At 40.1% G+C, this 9955-nt stretch overlaps 1 long non-coding RNA gene across 1 annotated transcript in view; it reads left to right on the forward strand.

Moving 5' to 3' along the window:
* The window catches only part of LOC103348011 (uncharacterized), a 51903-nt gene extending 48890 nt beyond the window's left edge, over window positions 1–3013 (forward strand). The window contains exon 3 of the long non-coding RNA XR_007918597.2: window positions 2816–3013. This is a non-coding gene — a long non-coding RNA (uncharacterized lncRNA). The remainder of the gene's footprint in view (window positions 1–2815) is intronic.
* The last annotated feature ends 6942 nt before the right edge of the window (window positions 3014–9955 follow it).

Genomic DNA, 9955 nt, shown 5'->3' on the forward strand with positions numbered 1-9955 from the left:
TCTTGTTTATGGCATCAGTAATCACCCTAGGCTCTTGTCACGAGTTGCCAAGGCTATGGAAGCCTTTTGAGTTTGCCAACTCCGATGTTATTTAGACAAGGTCATAGTCAAAGTGGAAGTTCTCTCCTCCCTTCAGAGAAAGGCACCTCCTTCTTTGATGGCCCGTTCTTTCCACTGGGATCTCACTTGCAGAGATCAGAGATCTTTCATTTAGTTTTTTTTTTTTTTTTTTTTTTTTTTTTTTTTTTTTTTGCCAAAGTGTGTCTTGGCTTTCCATGCTTAAAATACTCTCATGGTTTTTTAGCCAGATCTGAATGACTTAGGGCTGATTCTGAGGCCCGAGTGCTGTTTGGGATGTCTGCCATTCTATGAGTCTGCTGTGTATCCCGCTTCCCATGTTGGATCATTCTTTCCTTTTAATTCTATCAGTTAATATTAGCAGACACTAGTCTTGTTTATGTGATCCCGTTGACTCTTAATCCTATCATTATGATCAATTGTGAACTGAAATTGATCACTTTGACTAGTGAGATGGCATTGGTACATGCCACCTTGATGGGACTGAATTGGAATCTCCAGGCACATTTCTAACTCTACTGTTTGGGGCAAGTCCGACTAAGCATGCGCCAAACTGTACATCTCCTTCCTCTCTTCTTCCCACTCTTATATTTAACAGGGATCACTTTTCAGTTAAATTTAAACACCTAAGAATAATTGTGTGTTGGCTGGCACCGAGGCTCAATAGGCTAATCCTCCACCTTGCGGCGCCAGCACACCGGGTTCTAGTCCTGGTCAGGGTGCCGGAATCTTTCCCGGTTGCTCCTCTTCCAGGCCAGCTTTCTGCTGTGGCCCGGGAAGGCAGTGGAGGATGGCCCAAGTGCTTGGGCCCTGCACCCCATGGGAGACCAGGAGAAGCACCTGGCTCCTGCCTTCGTTCAGTGTGGTGCACCGGCCACAGTGCGCCAGCCGTGGCGGCCATTGGAGGGTGAACCAACGGCAAAGGAAGACCTTTCTTTCTGTCTCTCTCTCTCACTATCCACTCTGCCTGTCAAAAAAAAAAAAAAAAAAAAAGAATAATTGTGTGTTAATTAAAGAGTTCAACCAATAGTATTAAATAGAACAAAAAAATACTAAATACTAAAAGGGATAAAGTATTAAGTTGTTCCTCGACAGTCAGGACAAGAGCCGATCAGTCATTGTTTCTCATAGTGTCCATTTCACTTCAACAGGTTTCCTTTTTGGTGCTTGGTTAGTTGTCAGAGATCAGGGAGAACATGTGAAATTTGTCCATTTGGGACTGGCTTATTTCACTCAGCATGATGTTTTCCAGATTCCTCCATCTTGTTGCAAATGACTGGATTTCATTGTTTTTGACTGCTGTATAGTATTCTATAGAGTACATATCACACAATTTCTTTATCTAGTCTACTGTTGATGGGCATTTAGGTTGATTCCAGGTCTTAGCTATCGTGAATTGAGCTGCAATAAACATTAAGATGCAGACAGCTCTTTTATTTGCCAATTTAATTTCATTTGGGTAAATTCCAAGGAGTGGGATGGCTGGGTTGTATGGTAGGGTTATATTCAGGTTTCTGAGGAATCTCCAAACTGATATGGGGAAAAAGGCACACTAACCCACTGTTGTTGGGGATACAAACTATTAAAGCCACTACGGAAGTCAGTTTGGAGATTCCAAGTGGTGTCTTAATTGCTGTGCCAAAAGCCTGCTTGTTTGGTTATTTTAAATATATTTTTATTTTCAGCATATTTTTTGAGATTCATCCATGTTTCTGTATGTTTGTTTCTGTTTGCTAGTTAGTAGTTTTTTATTGTATGGATTCAAAAGTTTGTCTGAAAATAAAATTAAAAATAGATTTAGGGAGCAGGCTTTTGGCCTAACAGTTAAGACAGTTGGTTGTCTCCCACATCAGAGTACCTGAGTTCAATTATTGGCTCTTTGTCTTGATTCCAGGTCTCAATAATGAAGATTTTGAAAAGGTGCTGGTGGTGGCTCAAGTGCTCTCCATATAGGAGGTCTGGATTGAGCCCCTGGCTCCTGGCTTTGACCTGGTGCAGTGTTTCCATAATGGGCATTTGGGAGTGCAGCAGCTGATGAGCTTCTCTCTCCCTATTTGTTTCTCTGCTTCTCAAATGAAAAAATAATAAACATATAAGTTCATTTTGATGCAAAAATTTTAAAATCTATACATAGTTTTTTCAGATTATACATTTCCCATGAACTTTTTGAAGATCCCACTTACCATACAATGTTTACCTCTTGATACATAAGTGGATGTTTTTTCAATTTGAAGCAATCATAAATAAAGATGTTATGAACATTTATGTACAAATCTTTTTGTGTGCATGTCGATTTCATTTTTCTGGATATTGAAGTAGCTGCATTGCTAATATAGAGGAGAATATGCTTTTTTTGCATTTATAGATACAGAAAGGCAAGTGTGGGTGCTAATATCATGGGTATAGAATTAGATTATTCAATTTTGACAATGTGGAACAATGGACTAAAATGATAGGGTGGCATTTTCTAGCTTAAAAAAAGTGAAGATTGAGTATACTTGAGTATAATTGGGTAAGAAATCAATTGTATATGCAAAAGGTAGAGATAGCCATTTATGCCAGTAGAGATAGGTGGTGTTTGTTGCCACAAAAGGCTAAACTATGTGTGATCTGCAGCATGTAACCTGTAGCATGTATTCAGACTCACATGCCCAGGACACATGTGGACATAGCATGTTAGCAAAAATGTTAAGGTGTTCTTCCCTCTTCAGCATATTCTCTACCCTCTTCCATGCAGGCCACGCATGCAACTGTGGAAGGGACTACAGCATATGATGATACCTCCAGAACTAACTCACAGGATGAGCCAGAATCTGGACATTTTGTTGAAATAATCGGGACATTTATTTGAAAAGAAAATGGTATATGTGTTCAAATACTTTAAGAAATACTTATTAAAATATGAAATTAATTTTGTATGCATTTATAAACACCACTGGGGAGACTCTAATAATAAAACTTTCAAGTAAATGAAAAGAGTGTATTTTACTAGAATTTCCAAAAAGAGTGTTGAGAAATGTTTTCATTTATGAATGTTTGAGGTGGAGAGCTCAAACTGGGAGAGAAAGCATTATGAGAAAACCATTTTTATATATAATTTCATTTAATTTTTAGGAAACTTCAAAGTGAATATGATTATGAATTATTTCTATATGATGGAATTCAGCAGTTGAGAATTTACGTAACTTTTTCAAGGTCATAATGCAGAATTGGGGCAATTTTAAACCTAATTTTAAACCTTCCTTTCTTCACACCTTCCTTTCCCAAAGGACAGCAGTTAGAAGTCACAAGCAACGTCTTTAATAAATCCTATAGTGATTGTTACTATAATTCATTATCAATCTACTAAATTCTTTCAAGATTTAAATTACACCCTAAATGAAAGTCAGATACATTCAGATGAAAACATTTATCCTTGTGTTTCTGTCACACATTAAGTGACTCCATTACTCCATTGTGGGCTAAACTTGCAAGCCCCCTCACAGCTGTTAATTCTAGCAGATGAGATGCCCACCACCCGTATGACAGTACCTGAGTGCCACTCCTGGCTCTGGATGCCAACTTCCTGCTGCTGGAGATCATAGGAAGCAGAAAGGATGGCTTTCCTGAGGTAGTTGGGTTCCAGTCACACATGTGGGAGACTGTGATTGCTTTCCTAGCTCTTGGTTTTGGGCTGGCCCAACTTTAGCTGCTTCAGGCATTTGGAGAGGGAACCAGTGAAAGAGAGCTCTCTGCCTGTGCATCTCTTCTCCTCTCAAATAAATACAAATTTTTAAAAAGTTGAAAGCCTTCACTTATATATCTGTCTTTATCTCAAAGAAAGGCTGGATGACATTTATTTTAACTACTGAACTTTATAAAAACTAGTACTCATATTTTCTTCCCACATTAGCGTAAGCTTTGAGGGCATTATTTGGAATTTACAAAATCTTTCTGCAGTAGTGAGACCATGTTATAAATGCAAATATTATACACAGATCGGTGATTTAGAAGTGGTATTATGAGAATTGGAGCCATTTTATTCAGTAAAGTTAGCCTTTCCTTGTGTTAGATCTAATCTAATACATGGTTGTCTTGATGGTTGTTCGAGAAGGATTGAAAGAATAATTAATTCTTTGTACATGTGTCTCATTTGATGGAGTGTGAGTTCTGTGTGGAAAGAATGGGTTCCCCAAACTCTTTTCAATTTGTTTTTAGCTTATCATCGGAATGCATTGGAGGACTTAACAGTCACTAACAATTGAGTTTTCCTCCTTGCCTTTTATACAAGTAAGCAAATGGTTCAGTAGGTTTCAGGGGAAGTTACTCCGATATGGGATGGAGACATCCCAAATGACAGCCTAATCTGCTGCATTGTAACACTTGCCCCAAAGTGTATGTTTTGCCCTGAAGATAGTACTAATACTGGGGATATTTAGGGCAAGGCTGCTATATTTACTATATTAACTATTTCATAAATAGCAAGCAGGTTTTTTTTTTAAGATTTATTTCTTTTGTTGAAAGGCAGAGTTACAGAGAGAGGTAGAGATGGAGAAAGAAAGAGAGAGAGAGAGAGAGAGAGAGAGAGAGATCTTCTGTAAGTTGGTTCATTCCACAGATGATCACATCAGCCAGAGCTAGGCCAACTGAAGCCAGAGCCCAGAGCTTCATCTGGGTCTCCCATGTAGGTGCAGGGGCCTAGGCACTTGGCCCATCTTCTGCTGCTTTCCAAGGCACATTAGCAGGGATCTGGCTTAGATGTGGAGCAACTGCCACTTGAACTGGTGTCCATATAGGATGCCTTCATTGCAGGAGGTAACTTTATCTGCTACACCACAACACTAATCCCAGCACACTGTTTTTAAAGTGTTTCCAACTTTAAAGTTTATTGAATTGATGTAATATTTCCAAAGAAATAGAAAAAATATGATATTACTATTAGCACTATGTAAAGGTTTTTTTTTTTAACATAGAAACTTTTTATTTAAGGTATATAGGCTTCATGCATTTTATATATATAAATTTAGGAACATAGTGGTTCTTTCGTTTCCCAAACGCACTCCCACCCTTCTTCCTCCTTCTTCTATTCCCATTCTTATTTTTTACTAAGATCTATTTTCAATCAACTTTATACACATAAGATTAATCCTACACTAAGTAGAGTTCAATAAATAGTATGAAGGAAAAAAAAAACTGTTCAACAATTGAGATAAGGGCTGTTCAAAGTCATCACGTCTCAAAGTGTCAATCTCACTTCTACACATTATTTTTTATGTACTCTATTAGTTACCACAGATTAGGGAGAATATATAATATTTGTCTTTTTGGAACTGGCTTATTTAACTAAATATAATGTTTTCCAGTTGCAACCATTTTGTTGCAAACGACAAGATTTCAATTTGTTTTTACTGATGTATAATATTCCATGGTGTATATACAGTGTATATACACTGTAATTTATTTATCCAGTCTTCAACTGATGAACATCTGGGTTGATTATGTATCTTAGCTATTGTGAATTGAGCTGCAATAAACATGGGGGTACAGATAACCCTTTTTTTTTGCTGAAATTTCATTGTGTTAACTTTGAAACCTTGCTTATGCACATTTTGAAACAAATTTTTTTATTTATTTGAGAGACAGTAATATTTAGAGAAAGACATATAAACAGAGAATGAGAGAGATAGAGACAGAGAGAGAGAGAGAGAGAGAGAGAGAGAGAAACTCTCATCCACTGGTTCACTTCCAAATGCCTTGCAACAGCTCCAAATTTGAGCTGAAGCCAGGAGCCACGAACTCAATCCAGCACTGCTGTGGAGGGCAGGAGCTTGATTCATGAATCTTCATTGCTGTTCCCAAGGGTCTGCTTTATCAGGGAACTGGAGTCAGGAGTCAGAGGCATGAATTCGACCCAGACACTCTGAAATGGGACATGGACCTTGAGAGATCAAATGCCCAGCCCCTGTACATGCATGTTATATTCAGGGGTAATAAAGCTGTCCAGGCAGGCTGTTCTTTGCTCTATTGTTGACTATTTCATCCCAAGGGATTTCCTCTGTCATTATAACCCTTGTGCTATGTTGTAAAAGCAATGAATATTCCCTCCTGTGGAAAGATCCTAATGTGTTTTAACAGTCTCTGCTTTCAAACATTTTGTTATTCTCAGATTTGCACTGTTACGAATGACACTATAATAAGTATGTTTTTTGTTGATATGGAACTTTGAATTGTGCCATTAGAAAATAGCCTTGAAAATAAAATTATGATGCTAAAGGGATGAACTTTTCCATAGCTCATAATGCAAATGACCAAAATTCCAGACCTCAAAAGGGAAACTGTTCATGTTTAGAGCAGCAGTATACAAGGGTGCCTCAAAAAATTCATAGAAAAATGGAGTAAAGGATACATAATTGTGTTGCACAATGTTTTTGAAATAAATGCATAGTTTCCAATGTGCAGTGTGCAACATCCCATATTGCACTACAATATCCAGTTACTTGAGGATAAAAACAAAAGTGTGCTGGAATGCCTACTGTGCATATGAATTATGAGAGATATGAAGCTTAAAGAACTGAGGGTGTTTAAGGCCATGAAGCAGCAGTCTAGCCAAGAATAAAACCCAGGTGTTCTTGATCTCAGGGCTTTTAGTATTACTTGCCCTGAAATGTCACTTCCTCCTGTCCTCATGGACAATAGATATGGCAAACATTCCTGCATTTTTAGGAGATGCATGTGGTAATGCACATGGAATTTCTGGGAAGAATGTAACACACAACTCATCAGCATTTCTTGTCACTTTTTAAAGCAGATTGGGCATTCCATTCCCATTCACAAACCTCATTCTGACCCACTTTAGGAACAGCATTTCCAACACACCTGGTCAGGTTTATCATTCTGTTTCCCTGAACAATATTTTAGAAAAAGAACCTTCTGGAACATACCTCCCAGTAAGTTGTTTAACTTATTCCTCAGGCATGGAAAGTTGAAAAAAAAAAGAAAGCTCCTACAAGATGAAGCTCAAGCCATTTTTTCTTTTAAACACCAAAGTATTAATCAGAACACCTCAGTGACAGAAGATTCGGTCTGCTACAGCATCTGGTTTCATTGCTAAACTCTTTTTTTTTTTTATTTTTTGACAGGCAGAGTGGACAGTGAGAGAGAGAGAGACAGAGAGAAAGGTCTTCCTTTGCCATTGGTTCACCCTCCAATGGCCGCCGCAGCCAGCACGCTGCGGCCAGTGCACCACGCTGATCCGATGGCAGGAGCCAGGTGCTTATCCTGGTCTCCCATGGGGTGCAGGGCCCAAGTACTTGGGCCATCCTCCACTGCACTCCCTGGCCACAGCAGAGAGCTGGCCTGAAAGAGGGGCAACTGAGACAGAATCCGGCGCCCCGACTGGGACTAGAACCCGGTGTGCTGGCGCCGCAAGGCGGAGGATTAGCCTAGTGAGCTGCGGCGCTGGCCCATTGCTAAACTCTTTCAACTACACAGGTAGCAGTGGCATAACAATTGTTACCTCATAAATATCTTTCAAAAATTGTCTCTATTGATTCTAAAGAAAATCCAAAAGTCCTTTGTCATAGACCTTTGTATTTTCAAAATATACTGTGCTAACAGATAGAGCAAACCTTTATTGATGATCTTTCCTGAAGACCCTCACTCTTTTCTGCCTCTCTTGTCCTGCCCCTCTCCTCTCCTCTCCATGCACAACCCTCCAAGAGATATCCTGGCCTTCCAGGCCTTCATAGACTGATATCTGCCAGCGGCTAACAATATACCATCCACTCCACTCTCTTTTCCTCCCAAATTTATATGCATCCAACTTGATATATCTCCTGTGTGTTCTGAAAACTTGACCTGTCCCACATTAGACTTACCAAGTTGTCCTTTACCCCTTCAGTGCTGCTTGTCAAGTTCTCCTGATAGCATTTCCCTGTTTTTTTTTTTTAATTTCTTTCTTTCTTTCTTTCTTTCTTTCTTTCTTTCTTTCTTTCTGAGAGAGAGAGAGAGAGAAATGGAGAGGGAGAGGAAGAGCAGATCTGTCTGCTGGTTCACTCTACAAATGACCACGATGGACACAATGGGGAGTCAAAGACAGGAGACAAGAACATAATCCAAGTCCTCCAATATGTGTGTTGGTGACCCAAGTACTTGAACCTTCACTCGTATTCCTCAGCATGTGCATTAGTAAGAAGCTGGAATCAGGAACTAGGACTGAGTCTTGAACTCAGCCACTCAGATGTAGGATGCAGGTGCCCCAACATGTTGCTTAACTATTATGCTTAATTATTATTAGTTTCCTGTCACATTGTTGCTTGCCTGGTTTGCTGAAAGTTTTGCCTGGTCTTTCAAGTGAGGAGCCTCATCTGCTCAACCTTCTTCCTTATACTCTGTGGCCATTGCTGTGATTTTCTTTCTTGCATTGTGTTTCTCTGAACCCATGGTCCCTACTCAGGACAAGGCCAGGCCACTGCAGCTATTGGTGAACTTGTTGAGCCCTAATGAGAGTGTTCTTGATTCCATTGTGACTTCCTTATTATTGTACTCTCACTGTGTCATTGAAAACTGATGTTAGGCCAGCACCGCTGCTCAATAGGCTAATCCTCCACCTAGCGGCGCCGGCACACCGGGTTCTAGTCCTGGTCAGGACACCGGATTCTTTCCCGGTTGCCCCTCTTCCAAGCCAGCTCTCTGCTGTGGCCCGTGAAGGCAGTGAAGGATGGCCCAAGTGCTTGGGCCCTGCACCCCATGGGAGACCAGGATAAACACCTGGCTCCTGCCATCGGATCAGCGCGGTGCGCCAGCCGCAGCACGCCAGCCGTGGCGGCTATTGGAGGGTGAACCAACGGCAAAAGGAAGACCGTTCTCTCTGTCTCTGTCTCTCTCACTATCCACTCTGCCTGTCAAAAAAAAAAAAATAAAAAGAAAAAAAAAGAAAACTGATGTTAACCAAAGTAATAAGTGGTAGATATGGATGCTAGTCCTTTCAGTTTGTGAATAGTTATATATGGTGCTCAGTTAGGGTATTTCAGTACATACTGAATACGTAACATCTCAACTATGTCTAAGACCGTGTGTCAGATTCAATGAGGAGAAAAGGTTAACCAAGTTAAGACAACAGTTAGTGCAAAAATGCAAATCAGAGGGAGCCTGGGACATATCTGATGGTAATTGCTAATATCCGTGAGACTGTAAGTGTGACTATAGCTATTCATTTTCCACAATTCTTGTTCTCTTAGTAGTCTCCAGGTGTTAAGTCGAGTAGATAGAAGTAAGAGTGTGATGTGGGTTCACTGCGTGCTGTGTACCAACTTGGCTGAGCATGGAGATGCATAACACACTCCCGTGGCAGCAAATTCTTTAAATATTTATTACTTAAAGAAAAGCAGCAAGGGACAAAGGAAACCTAGGACCCACTGTGGACTGGTCTCCCAAGACTTAGGAAATATTCTTAGAATGTCTGTCATCTTCACTGAGTGTGTATCATTGCACCAAAGCTGAGGGACCCTGGGACTTAGACCTCAAAGGTCATCTGATTCACTGGGCAAAACTAAGACACCTATGTTGCTTCCAGAGGAGGAAGGCAGAAAGCCTAGACTCTTCTCAGGCTCTTCGTGCTTAACTTAAGATATCGCATTCCAGGGAAGGGATAGGAGCAGGTGCAGGCTGCTCTGGACCATGCCTGTCCACCTCAGGACACTTTAGCCTCAGTATTATCTACAATTATTCCTGAAAATTGCAAGCAAGAGAAGCAGGAGAACTGGGTTAGTTCAAGACCACCCTAAGAACTGTCCTACAAATAGAAATAACTGTTATGATAAACACATGAGAGTCTTGCATTCCAAACCAGTTCCCATGGAAACCAAAGAATAAGAAAACATGCATGAAATATTCAACT

Source organism: Oryctolagus cuniculus, chromosome 6 (genome assembly GCF_964237555.1).
Source record: "Oryctolagus cuniculus chromosome 6, mOryCun1.1, whole genome shotgun sequence".
NCBI lineage: Eukaryota > Metazoa > Chordata > Mammalia > Lagomorpha > Leporidae > Oryctolagus > Oryctolagus cuniculus.